Genomic DNA, 19,168 nt, shown 5'->3' on the forward strand with positions numbered 1-19,168 from the left:
TTTCCTCTAAATTTTGTGTTTGATTTTGTTTTGTTTTACTTTTTTTTTTTTTTTTTTTTAACTGAACTAACCTATAAAGTTTGGCAACTGCGTGCCCCCCTGGGGCCCTGTGCTCTCCCCTGTGCTGTGCGGTCAGGGACTCCCAGCTGTTCTTAATCTGCCCTTTCTAGCAGTTTGGAATTTCTGGCTTATCCTGTCTAGTGTTTGTTTGCCGTCAAGGCTGGACGTGCTTCCTAGCATCCAACCTGAATTGCTCCTTACAGACCCTGAAGTCAGTTTCTACGGTGAGCACTCCGACCGAGGTGATTACGACTAAGCAGCCTGGAGTATTGGAGGAGAACATCAGCTTTGGAGCCCGAAAGAACTGGGTCAGACCCTGACCCTCACCTCCTGGCTGTGCGACCTCGGGCAACCCTTCTGGGGCCTCAGAGTCCTCATCTGTAAAGTCGGGAAAGCAGCAGAGCCCATCTCATATCACACGGCTGTGAGGATTAAGTGTTCATTCAGCAGAACACCTGGCACACACAGGTAAGTAATGACGCAGGTGACTTTGGGGCCGGGTGTGCGGTGCCATTGAGAACGTTAGCCACTTTGTCCCCCAGGATGCTCTCTGGAGGTTGGCAGGATCCCTACTTTCCTGATGAAGGAGTGTGGCATCTGGTGGTTGCAAGACTTGTCCCTGTCACATGGGTTTGGGTTTGCAGAGCTGGGACTCAACCGATGCCTGGCTGATGCTGAGTCATGTGCCTTCTCTGGTACAGGCTGGCAAGCTCTGTTGCTGCCTGGGCCGTTTTCCTTTGTTTATTGGTTTCCCTGGGATGCACTTCATACTAATCTAGTGTAAACCCCTCAACATTTCCCAGCCACGCACTCGTCCCTCTCAAGGAATAAATAAAGTGGACATTCCTTTTATGCAGGTTGAATGATTATAGCAAAAAGATGCTTAACTAAAAAGTAGTCCTGATAGAGTGACAGAGGCAGAGATGCTCGGCCTAGAAACACTTTCCAGGAAGTATCCAGGACGCTGTGGTCCAGCTCACTTTTTGCCCTCTTGAAAGGTCTCCTCCCACACTTCCCCTCTTGGTAGCTTGAAAGAGACCCCAGATTTGTGGATGGCCCCGCTGCCAATCCTGATACTTTATTTCTGTGGGGCCTCAGCAAGTTACTTAATGTCTCCACGCCTTAGTTTCCTTATACATACATTGGGAATAATAATGATTATTGGGTAAGGATGTTGAGAGGATTATCATGAAAGAATGTGGCAGTTTTGTGAGTCCTTGTCATTGTTGAATGAGCATCGTTATTTCCAGAGCCTTCAAAGTAACTTCTTGAGGGTCACCAGAGTCATGAGTTCTTTTTCCTCCACTATGGATGGTTCTCCCAGGTACTTTTCAGTTAAGTACTTTTTAAAGCCATGTAAGACAGTAGTCAGTGCCAATGGATTTTGGGTTGAATTTGCTGTTCGTCTCCTGGTAGCTGTATGAGTTCAAGTAAGTTACTTCTCTGAGCTTTCAACATTCTTTTTTTCATTTATAAAATGGAAACTAGAAGTCTCTACCTCAGAGGGTTGGAGTGGGATTGGTGAAGCCTGTATAGTGCCTCACAGGCAGCGTCTTCTGTGTGAATGGTAGCTCTTGGCATTGTTATTTTTCCTTCCTGTTATCTCCTCACCCACTCACCTCCTGGTCCTCTGATTCTTCCTTCCAGAGCCTTGACTGAACTGTCATCATAGTTCAGCAGTGGACATAGGTGTGCATGTGTTGGGGGGGCAGTCTGGGTGCTCGGGAGGGTTCAAGGAAGCCTCTAAAGGTTTTCGCAGGTCAGACTCCGAGAGGACCTCTGACATCCCTGCCTTCTGAAAATGGAGGTGCCTGTAGAAGTGGAAAAACCATCCTGGTTCTGATTCCAGCTCTGTCCCTTTGCCACTCTGCACCAGCTTGGTCAGAATCATTCTCTACCTGCTTCTCTGAGCTGCCGTCAGGTGCTAGATTTCGAGTTCTAGCACAGCACCCTGCACAGTGGATCCCAGCCTTGGCTGTACCGTAGCATCACCTGGGGACTCTTATCAATGACCAGCACCCCAGCCCCACCTCTGAGTGCCCTATAGCGGCTCTGGCTGGGACCCAGGCATCAGAGCTCTGCAAAGCTCCCCAGGTGATGCCAAGGTGTAGCCGAGACTGAGAAATGGTGCAGAGTGTAGAGCCTCGTGACATGTTTGTTTCCTCCCTTCTTCAAAGAAGTGTAAAGTGATCCTGTGTTGAGGAATTTATGTATGAGGCAGGTGACCTAATTTATTTGAGCCGTGGGACTACGGATATAGCAATCAAGGCTTCTTTCCCACCCCTTCCCCGGGCCTTCTGGCAAACTGGGGCATCTTCAAGGGTTAGAAAAGTAGCCTTGTCTCCCAGCCTATCCTCTTGTTCCAACACAGTTATGTTCTGAGTGCTAGAAAAGGCCTAGCCCTCGCCTGGAGATGTTGTGATACTGCTTTGGCCTGGTTTTGCTCCTTTTATGTTTGTTTCTGGGCAGAGTGCTATTAACTATTCATGCACAGCTCTCCACCCAGCGAGCGGGGCCTCAGGATTCCCTGGGTAGAAAAGGGAATGCCTGATCCGTGTCCACTTCCTGTAAAAGGCTAATGAGATGGAAGTAGCTCTTCAGGGTTGGTGCCAGAGTCCTGATAATGGCCCAAAGGCTTGGAGACTCTGCACTTCTGGATGGTTTGGGTGATTTTTACATCTTTTAGGTAATTAATATTTGCTTGAGAAATCCTCCTACTTGAGATCATCTCAAACCACACCCCACCCCCGTGTCCCAAGCTGGGAAAACATGCTGTGTTCTGGAGAGGGCCTTTGAAACTCAACATGCATGGGCACTGCCTGGGGACTCTTCCAAGCATGGGTTCTGATGCAGTCAGCGGGAGCGTGGGCCTGAGACTCTGCATTTCTAATAAGCTCCCAGGAGATGCTGATGCTGTTTGTTCAAGGCCCACAGGTTCTAAAACCTTGATCTTCCTTCCTGCTCCCTCCTCCTTCTCATCTCCCCAAGTTCAGGACTACCATGCATGGAGTATCAGAGTGAGTGGAGTCCATCAGATTTGTGCATCTCTTTGTCGGTATTGTGGTGGCCTCAGTGGTGGCAGCTGCAGCGGGACATTAGACATAGTAAACAGTGGTCATTTTCATAGTGTCACAGAAAGATTCCAGTTCCACGTACTACATTGTCCTCTTCAGGCTTCTTTCCTGTCCTCAAACTAATTAAACCTCATGACACATTGTGGAATAGGTATTTTTATTGCTAGGATGAATATTACTTTGAAAATTTTATAACGTTTATCAGGTTTTTATTTAATGCGATTTTTTTCTGATTACACCAGTAGTACCTGTAAACAACAGAAACATTTAAAAACCTAAGATAACCCAGAGAACAAATGAAAATGACCCATAATCCTGCCATGTGGAGGCAGCTCCTCCCAGCATTTTTGTTTTCTCTCCAATATTGAGTCTACATATAATCCTACTCCCCCTCCTCCAAACCCCTCCCCCGCCATTTGGAGCAGATTGTACGTATTGTTTTGCAACCTTAGTATATCATATTTCCCCATGCCATTAAACCTTCTCTCCAAAATGACTTTAAATAGCGACGTAGTAGTCCATCCTAAGGATATGTCATTATTTGTTTAACCAATTTCCTGTTGCTGTTTTCAGTTTTTTACCACTGTCAATAATGCTGAGATCAACATTTTAATGCGCTTGTCTGTTTATTTCCTTCAGCCCAATTTCTTTACTTGAAATTGCTGGGTCAAAGATTATGCAGCTTTTTTTTTTTTTTAAGGCTTTTGATATGTGATGCTAAATGGTCCTGGGGAAGGATTGAGCCCAGTTTAAGTTCCCTCTTGTTTGCGAAGAGTTAGATCAAGGAAGTTATTGCTCACGTTTTATGTGGGGAGCTGTCACTCACCAGCAGTGCCTGGGTATCACTGGAGACACCCAGAGCAGACGTGCCCCGCTGGCACCCCAGCTCCTGGCCAGTGTGTGTGGAATGGCGTCCATGCTCAGTGCGATGGTCATTGGGCTGTCAGGGTGACCAGGACCACATTTTGCTTCCTGGATCTGTGAAGATGTCTGTAGTTTTGAGGGAAGAGGGAAAGGGAGAGGAAAGCTACTAACACAGTGTCTCGCAGACTTTAGGCTCATAATCAAAATATATCCAGAGCCTGACCATTCCCACCACCTGCACTTTTGCCGCCCTGGTCGGAGCCCCATCTTCTCGTATCTGGAGGACGGCATAGCTTCCCTCCCTGGGCTCCTGCTTCGGTACTCACCCCCTTGCACTTCATTCTCAACACAGCAGCTAGAGTTATCCCATTAAGACGTGAACCAGAACAGGTCACCCCTCTGTTCAAAACTCTGTAATGGCTCCCCGTTGGCCTTGGAGTAAAGGTCATCGTCCTTACACGACCTACAAAGGAGGTGGACTCCTCCTACGTGGAGGAGTCCGTGCCAAGTCTCCCCGGCATCTCTGACCCCACCTCCTGCACTGTTGGAACACTTCAGGCCCATTCCTGCCTCAAGGCTATGACTTCTGCCTGGAGTGTTCTTCCCCTGGACATCTGCATGGCTAGCTGCCCACCTCCAAGTCTTCGCTCCTCCATCACCTTCTCCTCAAGGCCCACCCTGACAATCCTGTTGCATTGGTGAACCCCCTTCCCTGCCCCTAGTGTTCCAGACCCCTCCTACCCTGCTGTGTATTTTCTTCTTTCCATGGTGTTAAATACTATGTTACGATTTTTTTTTTTTTTTTTTTTTTTGCGGTACGCGGGCCTCTCACTGCCGTGGCCTCTCCCGTTGCAGAGCACAGGCTCCAGACGCGCAGGCTCAGTGGCCATGGCTCACGGGCCCGGCCGCTCTGCGGCATGTGGGATCTTCCCGGACCGGGGCACGAACCCATGTCCCCTGCATCGGCAGGCGGACTCTCAACCACTGCGCCACCAGGGAAGCCCTGTGTTACGATTTCAACAAGATCACTCTGGCTGCTGTGTTAAGGATAATCTGAGGGCAGGACTGGGGGTCCAGTTCAAGGGCAGAACATGCTCTATAATTTACTTCTTTGTTATGCATATGGGCTGTGGACATAAATAAAGACCGCCCAGCTGAGGGCAGGCAGAGGCTCTTTATTCAGAGCTGGCTGTAACAAGGGAATGGCCACCATCATGAGCCTCCTGTGAGACTCAAAGGCAGGCAGGGAAGTGGGGAAGGTTGACAGTGAAAACAGGGGAAGGCTTGAGGGCTGCTTTGATTGGAGGCTGTTGGCCTGAGGAAGCTGGGGGCAGGCTGTCTTCTGTGTTTTGTTTGGGAAGCATATTTGTCTTTTCTCATTGGTCCTGATGTGGACGGGGAGAAAAAATTAGGAAAGCTGGCAGGTCACTGACCAAGTCCTGACCATGGGGAGCTGGTTCCTACAGAGCTTGGGGGATCAGATTTCTGTTTTCATATATGTCTGGCTGTTTTCCATTTGTCTGTTTAGCCTCTCGGGACTATGGTGCATCTCCACAAGGCAGCCATCTTGGTGTTTTGTTCACTGAGGTAACCCCAGTGCCTAGAGAGTGTCTGCCACTCTCAAGAAAAACCTCTCAATCTTTGCTGAATTCTGTGCTGCGTTTGGCCTACATGACCTCTTGAGTCCTCACAGCCCTCAAGCTGAGGTCTTGTATTTCCCATTTTCCAGAGGAGGAAAGGGGGCTCACAGAGGTTCGACCTCTTACCCAAGGTCACCCCTGCCCCGCCACCAGTGAGTCAGGGAGCCAGGGTTCCTGCCCATATCTACCTGACCGTAAAGGAGATGTCCGTCTGCAGGAGCTGTTCTGTAGTTAGTCCACGGGAAGTGGAGGGGTGGGGAGCTCGTCCACTCTCCTTTGTGGCAGGAGCAAGATACACACCATCGGGCTTCCCTGGTGGCGCAGTGGTTGAGAGTCCGCCTGCTGATGCAGGGGACACGGGTTCGTGCCCGGGTCCGGGAAGATCCCACATGCCGCGGAGCGGCTGGGCCCGTGAGCCATGGCCGCTGGGCCTGCGCGTCCGGAGCCTGTGCTCCGCAATGGGGGAGGCCACAACAGTTAGAGGCCCGCGTACAGCAAAAAAAACAAAAACAAAACAAAGCAAACAAAAAAAAAAACACACGATCTTCAGATGTCTCTGAATTTTCAGCTAAAACTTTTAATAGAAGATGTGCAGCCTCTCCCGACACCTGCCTGCACTGATGACTGGTGCCTTGTAGCTAAAATTAATTAAGGTTCCCAGAAAGAGAATTTCCCTTCATAACCTGAAGGTGGAAATAGGCTGGAAATTCATTTTACACCAGAGTTTGGGTGATTGTCTCAGGCACCAAACAAGTTTCTAAGGCCCCCACCTTTGGGCCGGTGTGTGTGTGTGTGCACGTGCGCACGTGTGTGTGTGTGTGTGTGTGTGTGTGTGTGTGTGGTGGGGCCGGGGATGGGTGGGTGGAATGCCTATCATTTACAGCACATTCTTGGAACTTTTCAAGTTAAAGTGTTGCCATGGTAACTCTCATGGTTGTCATTTCTTGATTTGGTGGTGTCACTCATCTCAGTTTCCCATCCCTTAATAATCGTGAAATTCAAGTTACTTGTTCAGAAGTGGACCCCAGAGGCAGGCAGGCAGGCAGGCAGAGGCCAGAGAGAGGATGTGACATGGGGAGGGCCAGAAGATGTCACAGAGCTCACAGCAGAGGGGGTGCCAGGTCCAGCTAAGATAGGTCATTTGATCCCTACTATGTGCTGAGCACCCCCCCCTACTGTGTGCTGAACATTGCAGCTCTGCCAGGCTGACTTGTGATGCTCCGTTACCAGTTCTATGAGCAATGGAGCCAGGATTTGAGTCTGGATCTTTCTGGCTCCACATCTGTGTTCTTCTACTTCACCATTCCAGCAGTCAGGAAAACCTGACCAGGACTCTGGGGCTGGTTTCTTAAGAGCTAACTAGCAATCTTTCCCCAAGGGCTCCAGAGGCCAAGGTAGGCCAGAGCTGGGTGGAGAGCTGGCTTCAGTTCAGCATCAGGGAGAACATCCTACCAAGTATTGCACTGCCTGTGAAGGGAGTGAGCTCCCCATCATGGGAGGAGTGCAAGCAGGGGCTGTCAGAGTATGGAGGAGAAACTTCCTGCAGGCGGTGGGAAGCTGGACTCACTGTCCTCTTTAAAGATTCAGTTAAAGAATGGCTGGCTCCCTTTGGTGAGGCTGCTCATCTGGATCCTTGGCACAGTTATGGAGTATCCTGATTAATCAGTCCATTAAAGCTTGCTGAGTGAGCTGTAACCTGCAGTAGGTGTCATTCAGGACAGAAGGGCAGGGGAATCCACTCAGACCTAAAGATTCTTACCTTTAGGTAGCATAAGAGTATTATCAGACGTGGTGAGTTGGAGAGTCAGGCCGAGCTTGTTTAAATCCTGGCTGAGCCATCACTGGCCCATGCGTTCTCCGCTTTGGCACCATTGACTGGATGATTCTTTGTAGTGGGGGAGTGGTCCCTGGGTTGAGATCCACTGCGCTAGTTTGTATGACCTTTGGCAGATTCAGTAACCTCTTAGTCTTAGTTCCTTCATCCTTAATATGGAGTAACAGGACCTGCTTTCAGGAGGAAACAGAGTAACATTAATCAGGCCTCCAGCACAGCCTGGCACCAAGGAGACACATCTGAGAAAGAACTCTCATACCCAGGTTGTCTGGGGGAGGCAAAACAAGATTCCAACAGAAAGAAGTGTTTGGGGTCAGACTTGAAGGGTGAGAATATGATTTTCAAAAGGACAAGAAATATTGCAATCGTATTCCTCCTCTGTCCTCCGGGACTTTCTCTCACTTGCTGATCACTCCCCTCTTCTCCTGCAAAGTCGGCCAAAGAGACTCTCTGAGACCCTTGGCTCATGGAAGCAGTAGGTTTGACTCTGGCCTCCCATTTAAGCCTCCCTCAACTCCCGCCCCGTGCCTACTGTTCCTGGCGTGAGCATAGATTTCCCCCAAACCTGGAGCAGGCCAAGAACAGGCCCTTTTCCCTGTCTTGTTAAGTATGAATTGGAAATTGTTTCTATGTAGCTCCCCTGCCAAAAAAAAAAGCCCTGAGTAAGCGTTCAGATCTGGCCTGGAGGCAACAGGAGCTACAAAGGCAGCTGAATATTTCATGACGACCTTTTCATACCACATGCTCTGCTCTTATGGAGGGGGTGGGGGAGAGAGCAAGCTTGGGAGTCAGGGTATCTCAGTCTGAGCCCTGACTCTTTGGTGGAGCTTTGGGGGAAGTCCCTTAACTTCCCTGAATCTCAGTTTCCTCACCTGTGAAATGTACAGGCTTTCAACTAATTAGGGATTTGTTGTGAGGGCTGTCAGAGGCAATATAGGTAAAGTATCTGGCAGGGTGCCTGGCACAGAGTAGGTGCTTAGTAAACATTAACTTTCCAGCTGAATTCTTCCTGTTCTTTTCCCAGAATGTGTGCCTTTGGGAACAGCATAGGCTTTCTGGGTGACACAGGCCCGTGGCGTGGGACTCCTAGAGGGATTAGGCTCAGGGCAGCCTACCAGCCAGCCCCCTTGCATCTGAGCTTTGGGATCAGGCCCAGCATCCTTGGAGAGCTCACAGAAGGCAAGATGTAGAGAATTCTCGCTGTGCCAATAGCCGAGCATACTGTCAATTCCAAACTAAGCCAGCCTATCCGAAGGCTGGTTTAAAATAAAGAGGTGACAAGCAAGTGCCTTCCTGGTCTTTGTTCAAAGATGAGTAATTAGAAGAGCGAAATAGAAGCCTGATGAGGCTTTCCTGCCCCAGGCCCAGGCCCCAGCCTCAGGCCAGACCCTAGCCCCTCCTGTTCCTCCCAGGGAGGCAAGGTTGCTGTAATGAAAACAAGAGGATTGTGGTGTTTTGTAACTATTTTTATACCTACATCAGACTTGATGTTAATGCCTCTGAATAATTTATCATTTTTCTTTCTCAGCTGGCCTCTCCAGCAAGTTTCTCTCGGGGCGGAGGGAGTTGTTATACAGGAAACAATGGAGTCAGACAAACACAGACTCCAAGGCTTCTGCTTTCCTAGGGCTGGATGACATTATGAGGTATCCTATTATGAAGCAGGGGCCTCATTAAATTTAGGTGGCAGGTATTCTTGTCTCCATTTTACAGACAGACAGTGGAGGCTCAGAGAGGTTAAGTAACTTACCTAAGGCCACACAGCAGGAAGCGAGGGAGTCAGGATTCAAATTCAGGTCTTTCTGATTCTAGAGTTGGCTACTTCTGTTAAGATGGGCTCCTTTCTCTGCTGTCCTTTACCGTGTGTGTGTGTGTGTGTGTGTAGACTAATGCTACCTGTTAGCTTCCAGGGCATCTCATCAAATCACCCCCAAACAGTGTGCAGGTGACTGGAGGTGGGAAGAGGGACCTCGGAGGCTCAGAAATGAGAAGCTGGGATGAAGGAGTCACTTAGTCCAACAACTGTGTATTAATGGGAAAACTGTCACTGCTTTTAACAAGAGGTCCCTTCAGTGAACTTTGCAGGGCCCCAAAGTATTTTAACTCGCTTTCCGTCAGCCCCACCTGTGGGGTAAGAAACCCTCCCTGGCAGTCCAGCCATCCTCTTTAAAGTGGTATCTGTACATTGCATCTCTTAGAAGGGGGTGATTAGCAGCTCTAAACCACCCCAGACAATGGGAGAGAGTGCACTCTTATCACCTGCCTCTCATAATTAAAGTCCATCATAGACTTTTAATGGGTATTTTGAAATAGACATCCAGGCTTGAAAGGAATTCTACTGTAGATGGAGATCAAGTCTCCCTGCAAAGGTACTGTCCCCCTGATACCTTTTTTAAATTTCAGAGCCAGGGAAGATTACACATTTTCCATATTCTGTTCCTTTAGCTCCTATTTAATTATTGGTGACCTGGAGATGACTCTCTTTCAAGCATTTTAAACTCTTCATTCTACCGTGGTGAAAACCCCGCTGGAATTACCATATGAACTCTCTGTGGGAGATAGGCCTCTGAAAATTAGCCAGGGACACTTATTCCAAAAGTGACTTCAATAAAATGCACTGGGATAAAGCAGTTGTTAGTAATGTTAATAACAGCTGTATTTTGAATGGAAGGCACTTTATGACGGTATCAAGTGATATCACATTCCGTTAAATAAAGTACTATTTGACACGGGCAAATTCCTTGATATTAAATTCCAGAGAGCTGTATGAAATACTCGGTCTCCTTCACATATATGCGTATGGAAGCGTCCGTGCCATTTTTTTTTTTTGATGACTCTAAGAAAACTTGCAGACTCGGTACTGGAATGACATTCCAAGAAGGCTTCTTATATGAAATAGTTTGATTTGATTTAAAATTTTATGAGCGTTTAAAAAAATGACCAGTGTGTTTTCAGATGTCTCCGCATGTGATTTTGCAAAGAGGAGATATGAGAGTCACATTTTAAAAATTCCTTCTGTGTGGCAGATACTTCTGTGCAGGGCTCGTCTCACCTAAGGCACACACCAGCGCCACTCTAGATATTATCAGCTGGGTTTTCACTGACGGCAAAGCTGAGGCTATGGAAAGTTAAGTAACATCCCTAAGGCTACCCTGCTGGTGGATTTAGGATTGAACCTGACTTTATCTGACTCTGAAATGTGTGCTGTTACCTCTGCCCCATGCTGGCCTCCTGGAACAGGGTTTCAAGCATTTTTTCCATATTGCGTGTGTGTGTGGATATGTGGAAGGGCGTAATAGCTTTTTTTTTTCCGTGAAGGAGAAGAACCCCATTAAAACACTGGTTTGTGTCCAAATACGTTTGAGAAATGCCAAATTAGGTTAAACGTGTTCTCGCACTGCAGGAATTCTCAGAGCCTTGACTATACAGATGTGAATCTCCATGAGAGGGAATAGCGCATAAGTGTTCTCGAACTCCCAACATAAGAGTTTAAAAAAGTGTTTGCAGAACCTCTCCTAAGAGCAGTGCTCCTTCAGAAACTCTTTGGGAAGTGCTGACTCCATGGATTCAAGAAGGGACAGGGTTCTGAGAAGTGATCAAGCAGAAGGCTGCCCTGCAAGCACTCTGGTTGCCATTCCTCTTGGCGGGCAGCAAGCCTGCCTTCTCTTTCAATTAGTCACTCAGATAAATGGAGTGCTTTTCTGTTCCAACCCCTCCCAACCTGTTTTATCGGAAGCATCAAAGATTTAAATACAGAGAATAAGGGTTTAACTTTTCTTTATATGTTAAGTCATCGGGAGGGAGAAAAACTTTACCTTGTATTGTGAGGATTTGCATTGTTGAAAGAGCTGAAAGACAAAGATAAGCTTTAAAAATATATACAGGGCTTCCCTGGTGGCGCAGTGGTTGAAAGTCCGCCTGCCGATGCAGGGGACACGGGCTCGTGCTCCGGTCCGGGAGGATCCCACGTGCCGCGGAGCGGTTGGGCCCGTGAGCCATGGCCGCTGAGCCTGCGTGTCCGGAGCCTGTGCTCCACAACGGGAGAGGCCACAACAGTGAGAGGCCCGTGTACTGGAATGAATGAATGAATGAATGAATAAATAAATAAATAAAAATATATACAGAACAAAGAAAACACAATGGGTTGGAATCAAAATATTTAAATCTGCCATATTCCATTAAGGGAACTAACAAAAAAATGGCCTCTCTCTCTCCCCCCCACATCTCCCTCGCCCTTTCTACCCCTCTCTCCCCCATACACACACACACACACACACACACACACACAGAGTCACACTGGGATTGTCACACCCCAAACTGTCATACCCAAAACCTTCCCACCCTGGATCTGGAAGGGAACGGAGGGATAATTTGGCTCACCTGTGTAGCTAGAGAAACTGAGGACTCGGAGAAGGATGGACCTTGCCTCAACCCACAAAGCCAGTTAGTTCATGGGACGTCTGGCCAAGGGGAGGAGACAGGGATGGTGTCTAATATCTTCTGAACTGCTGTGTGGCAGCCCCTAATCTCTCTACCTCCTTACAAACAACCCTGTAGGAGGGCGTTAGCTTCACTTCAAGTGGAGGAAATAAGGCTGGGACGTGATCCGCAACACACCATGTATGGTGTAACTGGCTGTGTAGTGGCATTTGAACTCACCGTAAAGTCCATAATCACAGCATCAAGTCCAAATTTTGAGCTTCTTGACTGCCAATCTGATTTTACCATCTTACCCAGTACCCACCCCTGACTCACAGGAAAGAGCTGGGGATTGATGGACCCCATTGCCTTTGAGTGAGTGAGGCAGGAGGGATCACATCCATCCCCGGGCTGTGGTCGCAGTGGGTGCCATTCTGAACGTGGAGGGAGCAGTACTCATCCCCGTGGGTGTGGGCTGCGCAGCTTCCTTGTTCCCAGCTGCTCAGGTGGTTTATAAGCAGCGGGGTGAGTCACACAGCAGACAGAGGCCACTGACTCAGCACAGAGGGGGAGGTGCCCTCAGTTCTTGATTCAGGGTTGCCATGACTCTCTGGGGGTGGTTTTGAATTCTGTAAAAAGCCAGGTAGGTTTTTATCTTCTTGACTGCTTCGGATGTGAGTTTGTTGTGAAGGCAGGGGGATGGGTCAGCCGCCGTCCATGGACTTCTTTCCATCCTCTGCTTCAAACGTTTATAAGCCAAGCCTGTTATAAATATGGCCTGGAATGTACACATTCCAACGAGGAGGGCTGCCTTCAGAGGTGGTGCCTGGAGGGGCCACACATTCATTCAGGTGATGCTGTCACTGGTGGACACAGAGTTGGACTCCTCCTTGGGACTTTGGGAGTTCAGGCATTCATTCACAAGTCTATCAATTAGTATTTGTCAAGCATGTGCAATTTGCCAGGCACCGTGGTTGGCCAAGTCAGGGAAAAAGACAACTGCTACCTTCAAGACACATGCCTGTGAAGGAGTGATTGAAGAAGGGTGTACATACACAGGGGGCATACAGGAGGGCAGTCACTTCTGCATAGAGGCCATCAGGGAAGGTGTCACATAGGAGGTGAAGCTTGAACTATGTTGAAGGGTCATGAGTCAGCAGGGTGACAGGAGAGGATGTTCTACATGACAGGAACAGCATATACAAATACAAACAGGAAAATGGTAGATCAAGTTATTTCAGAAGGACTCAAGCAAAAGATGTCGTACTGGGTGATGAAGTGGTAAGGGGGAGAATAGATTGGAGGGGTTCCTAATAGCCAGCATTGACCTTCAAAGCCAGCTTATAAGTGGCACGGTTGGCTGTGACTCATCAGATAGAAGTGGCATCTTGTAACCAATAGTATCAGTATTCCTGGTGTTGTCCGTGTTCCGCATACTGCAGTCCCAGTATCTTTTGCTTATTTAGGGAAATCAACTGCACTTTAAAGAAGCAAATTTACCACCACTGAGAAGACTTCCCCAAAGAGATATTCTAGACCAGTGCTTTTCAGTAGAAGCTCCACCGGGATGGAACCATTCTATATCTGTGCTCTCTAGTATAGTAGCCATTTGTCACGTGTTGCTCTTGGGTCCTTGAAATGTGGGTAGAATAAAATTTTAAATTTTATTTATACTTTATTATATTTGTAGTAGTTATTTATCATGCAGAATTATTTGTTATATGTATTTTCTCTTTCTGTTGGGCTGGGCTGGTCAAGTGGGAGGAAACAGACAAGCTTACTGCTGATGCAGTGCTATATATCTTATACTCCATATATATATGATATATATGCAATTTTGTATATAATTGCTGATGCTATATATCTCACCATGTGAGATATACAGTGGGAAAAGGGCCTCCTTGGAGGTGAGCACCCCAGCCAGGGAGAATGCAGGTAAAGGGTGACTTAATCTACCTGGGGGCCACCAGGGTAAGCCTTTAGAGAGGAGAGGCCTTCTTCTTAATGGGCCCTGTGAGTTTAGGAGCTCTCCAAGTGGGGAAATGTGGAAGGACTCCCCAGGCAGAGGACAGAGCCTGAGGAAAAGGCTGTAAGCTCTGGAAAAGTGCATCCACAGGGGAAGCCGGGTGGGATGTGGTGACCTCACGAAGAAGGAAGCCAACTCAGGAGCGTGAACTTTTTTCTGATGGTGCAAGGGAGCTATATATAGGTGACATCACATTGTGAGTATCAGCAGGAGAGTCGCGAGCATCGTCCAGGATGGAGGGAGATGTGAATACTGCTCTTCCAAGGGCTATGTAATTCTGTAGACATGGAACGAAAACACCACAATTCAAAGGCAAGGATTTAAAGTAAAATGCGAAGGTAAAATTTCTTCTACTTAGGTAGGACTCTTCTCGTTATATTGTCTCATTTACTACCACTCTCATGTTTGGTGTTTCCTGCCAATTAAGTGCAAACAGCAGTATCCTGGCTCTAGAAGGGTATTAAGGAGGAATCCTACATGAGCCATCGGCAGCCCAGAGAAAGAAACTGACGTCCAGAGAGGCTAGCTGGCCTGCTCCTAGCTGCGCATCTTTCCCTTACAGCACATAGCCTTGCCCTGGGTGCTAGAACTTAGTCTCTGGGCTAAGGAAAACTCCAGACACATTTCCAGTGCTTACATAAGAGTCAACAGCTTGAAGGACACCTGCCTTTAAAGAACAAAAATAAAGTTCTTTTCAGTGATTCTGTCAGCGCACCGTAAATGTGCTCAGCATTGGTGTTCTGATGCCCGTTCTTATATTTGAGGCTCTCAGTCAACTACTTTCCAGATATCTGTTTTGCCTTTAATGATATACAGTATCAATATATTGATCAGGGTCTCAGCCACAGTGTGCCTTGGCTAAACTGTCCTGTGTTTCTAACAAATAGGGAATGACTGCGTGAGGGGTAACAGTGTCAGTGTTACATCTGTCTGCAGTGTAGACAAAATTTTTCTTTTTTTTTGTTTTTGGTCGCTGTCTGGTTATGCTCCCAAGTCCTGACTGTGCCTGAGAGATGGGATGCCAACCCTGCACAAGAGCAGTGTAAATGGCAGGCCCGCCCTTTGGGGTGTAGAGCAGAGGTCTGGAAGGGAAACTGGCCCTGCCTCCAGCTTATCGTGGGAAGTAGACCAAACTAGCTGACCTCGCTGAGTCTGTTTCCCCATCTATAAAACTGGATGGTAATACTGTCCTCATTAATGTGTTATGAGGGTGAGATGCTATAATATATGTAAAACTCTTAGCGTCGTATCTGTCACATATAGGCATACCTCACTTTGTTGTGCTTCCCAGATATTGCTTTTTTTTTTTTTTTTTTACAAATTGGAGGTTGGTGGCAACCCTGCATTGAGCAAGTCTATCAGCGCCATTATTCCAACAACATTTGCTCACTTCATGTCTCTGTGTCACATTTTGGTAATTCTCACAACATTTCAAACCCTCCACCAGCAGAAAGATTACGACTGAAAAGCTGAAAGCTCAGATGATGGTTAGCATTGTTAGCAGTGAAGTATTTTTTAATTAAGGTATATACATTGTGTTTTTAGACATATGCTGTTGCACACTTAACAGACTGCAGGATAGTGTAAATGTAATGTTTGTATGCACTGGAAAACCAAAAAATTCGTGTGACTCACTTTATTGCGATATTCACTTTATTGCCATGGTCTGGAACTGAACCCCAATACCTCCAGGTATACCTATAGTAGGGTAACAAGGTAACAGTTTAATACATGTAACTAGCACTGTTATTTTTGTCAAATTTTTATATCATAGCTAAAGTTTTTTTCACTAAGCACGTGAAAGGATACTCAACATCATTAATCATTAGGAAAATGAAAATTAAAACCATAATGAGGTATGACTTCAACCCCATTCAAGTGCCTAAAATTGAAAAGACTGGTTATACTGAACTTTGGTGAGAACATGAAGCAACAGAAATGTAAAATGGTACTACTACTTTGGAGAACAGTTTGGCAGCTTCTTAAAAATTGAAATGTACCCCTGGCTTATGACCCAGCCATTCCACTCCTAAATAGGTACCCAAGAGAAATAAAAGCATATTTACATACAGAGTCCTGTACAGGAATGTTCACAGAAGGTTTACTGGTAAGAGCCAAAACCTGTAAATGACCCAAGTGTCCATCAGCAGGTGAATAGGTAAACAAATTGTGGTATATCCCATACAATGAAATATTACTCAGCAATAAAAATAAAATGAATTCTTGATAAGCCCAACAACATGGATCAATCTCAAAATAATTATGCTGAGTGGAAAAAGCCAAACAGAAAAATATGTGCTGATTCCATTTATACAAAAGTCTACAAAATGCAAAGTAATATCTTGTGATAGTAGACAGGTCGGTGGTTGCCTGGAGATGGGTGAGGGGAGGAGGTTAAGGGGAAGCTGTTGGGGGTGATGGATATGTTCACCGTCTTGATTGTAGTGACACTTCACAGTTTGTATACTGATACCAAAAATCAAGTTATACAATTTAAAAATGTATAGTATTGCACATCAGTTATAGCTCAAAAAGTTTTTTTGAAGTTGATGTCCACTACAAGGAAAGACAAATAACATACTCATAAACCAGAGTGTGTTTATAAAATGACAGGTTAGCTTCAGATGCTACCACAGTGAATACGGTTGGACTCCTACTTCTACCACTTGCTGTGTGATGTTGGACAAGTTACTTAACCTCTCTGAGCTGCAGTTTTTTCATACAAAAGTGGAGTTAATGAGCCTGTATCATGCCACTGCTGTGGTATATAGAGGTCTTAGCCTAGAGTCTGACTCTATGCAGTGAATGCCCCAAATTGCTCTCTATAATGATAGTATTATTTATTACTTTCAGGTTTGTAAAGTACTTAGCTACCTCACACCAACAGCAAACAGGTGAAAATTCCTATGGATCAAAATGAGTTAATGTTCTCCCTTGGGACACAGAAATGAGTGCTTTAAATGTGCTCTAAAACAGTTTGTTCCCTTTGGTTGATTAAGCATGCTTTAATTTCACAGATACCAGTTCCTTTCAGCGAACATTCTTTGAGGGATCAGGAGGACTTCCCAAAAGAAGGGACTAATCATAGAATCTTAGAATTGGATGAGACAGGAACAGCCTCTAATCCAACACTGTTGTTTAATAGGGACGACCATTGAGGCTGGGGAAGGAAGGTGTCTTGTCCAAGTTTACAAAGTGGTGGGGTAAGGAGTGAACCTGGTCTCCTGGCCACCCAGTTAGCTGCTTGCCTGTGCTCTGTGGGGCCCCTACCTCTAAGCCAGACTGCATTTCACAGATGGAACAGGGGCAGGGTCAGCTAAGGCCATGTCCCAGTGATCAGATTTAATGAATTTTAAATGAATGAGGTTTTCTGCCCAAGTCAGCTTCGAGGAGCTCAGGGGGCCACGGGCCAAGGTTTTGGTATTCTTTGTCCATGACCCAGGCAGGACTCTTTGTTTCAGTTCTATCTCTCTACTCAGCCCCTCTGTCTCTGCCTCGTGTTTCAGAACCATTTATATAAGATTGCTTTGGGAATGCCTGTTAAAAAAAAATCGAAAGCCAGTTGTGTTTTTATTGCTTGGGCCATAACATGTAGGGCTAAAAGAATTATGTCTGTTTCCAGTAGCGAACAGCTTGGAGAAGTAAATTCTTGGAGGCCCAATTCCAGAAGATTGACACGGGAAGCTTTTGACAGAGCACCGATACCCCTCCACGTGTGCGATTCTCGACCTCTCTTACTTGTGAACACAGGCAGTAATAAGGAACGTTCAGATGGTGCCTTTACAGGCTTTCTTTCTCCTGGTCCTTGGACTCAGCCTGTGGGGTTGGGAGGCAGGGTTGTTCAACTCCTGCGTGACTTTGAGGAAAGTGAGACCCACAGAAGTTCAGTGGCTTCTAAGATCACCAGCTCCTGTGCAGCAGGGTTTGAACCCAAGTCTCCCAGTGGGGAATGCCAGCTCTATACTGTTCCAGGCCAGCTTTTCTGGAATTTCTCTTAAGGCTTTGAACTCAAAGGAGGTACCTTCCAGTGTGTGTTGGCAGGGCTGCAGTGGGGACGGCAAAGGGATTTTCTTCCCCTCCCAGGGCAAAGTCAAGGTGAATTTTGAAATTTGGAGATAAATTTTATGTATCTTTCTGCATCTTTTTTTTTTTTTTTTCAGTTCTCTATATAGGGTACATGAATAAGGTCTATATAGAGCCACAAGGAATTGGTCATTCTTTTTCCTAAAGCATTTGCCATATATGCTTGATCTGTGTGTGTGTACATATATGTAGATATATGTTTTTCTCCACTTTAGCAGACATGCTTCTTTTTTCTTACATATTTTAGCATGCTTCTTTTAAAAATAAGGATATTCTTCTACATAACCATGATATGATGTTTATATAGTACCTAAGAAAGGTAACAATAATTTATAATTGTCATCTAATGTCTAGTCCATATTCAGATTGCCCCAATTGTCCAAAAAATGTGTTCATGGCTTTTTTTTTTTTCTCCTCAGCTAGGATCCAGATAAAATTTATGCATTATATCTGGCTGGTATGTTGAACCAACATTCTTAATAAGCAGCCTTCATGAGCTAGAATCGTCTCCAAATTAGAGTGAAAAAGACCTCTCCAGCTGAGACAGCTGTTAGGGCCTGGCCTTGAAGTTCTCACGGGAACATTTGTGCCTTCCCTCTGATGTCCGTTGACCAATCAGTGGGTGGAACTGGAGTTGGGATGGAGAGTCTCAGTGAGGCAGGGAAAGGCAGAGTGATCTATCTGCCTGCCAGAAAGGCTGTGGATTCCAAGGCAGCTGGAACCAGAGTGACCTGAATCCATGGCCAGTTGATCAGGAGGCAGGAAGTTGTCACAAGATTTTGTAAACAGCCTGGAGTGTGAACCTGTGGCCGCTGGCCTCGGGTACGGGGGACAGTTGCCAGGAGGTTTGGGAATCCTGTGAGGAATAGGAGCGGATTTGGAATATAAGGGGCCTGGAATATGTGTTTTTACTCTGACTTCTTTTTCTGCTTATCATTTTTTTTTTTAAAGACACCAATTGTACTTGAACGTTTGTTACTTTCCTTTTTAAATTAATTAATTAATTTATTTATATTTGGCCGTGTTGGGTCTTTGTTTTTATGTGCGAGGGCTTTCTCTAGTTGTGGCAAGCAGGGGCCACTCTTCACCACGGTGCGCGGGCCTCTCACTGTCGCGGCCTCTCTTGTTGCGGCGCACAGGCTCCAGACGCGCAGGCTCAGTAGTTGTG

At 46.5% G+C, this 19,168-nt stretch overlaps 1 long non-coding RNA gene across 1 annotated transcript in view; it reads left to right on the forward strand.

Annotated features, from left to right (window-relative positions):
- Positions 1-319: 319 nt before the first annotated feature.
- LOC307056234 overlaps positions 320-19,168 on the forward strand; it is a 116,771-nt gene continuing 97,922 nt past the window's right edge. Inside the window, exon 1 of the long non-coding RNA XR_013811003.1 lies at positions 320-528. This is a non-coding gene — a long non-coding RNA (uncharacterized lncRNA). The remainder of the gene's footprint in view (positions 529-19,168) is intronic.

This window comes from Hyperoodon ampullatus (assembly GCF_949752795.1).
Source record: "Hyperoodon ampullatus genome assembly, chromosome: 7".
NCBI classification, from domain to species: domain Eukaryota; kingdom Metazoa; phylum Chordata; class Mammalia; order Artiodactyla; family Ziphiidae; genus Hyperoodon; species Hyperoodon ampullatus.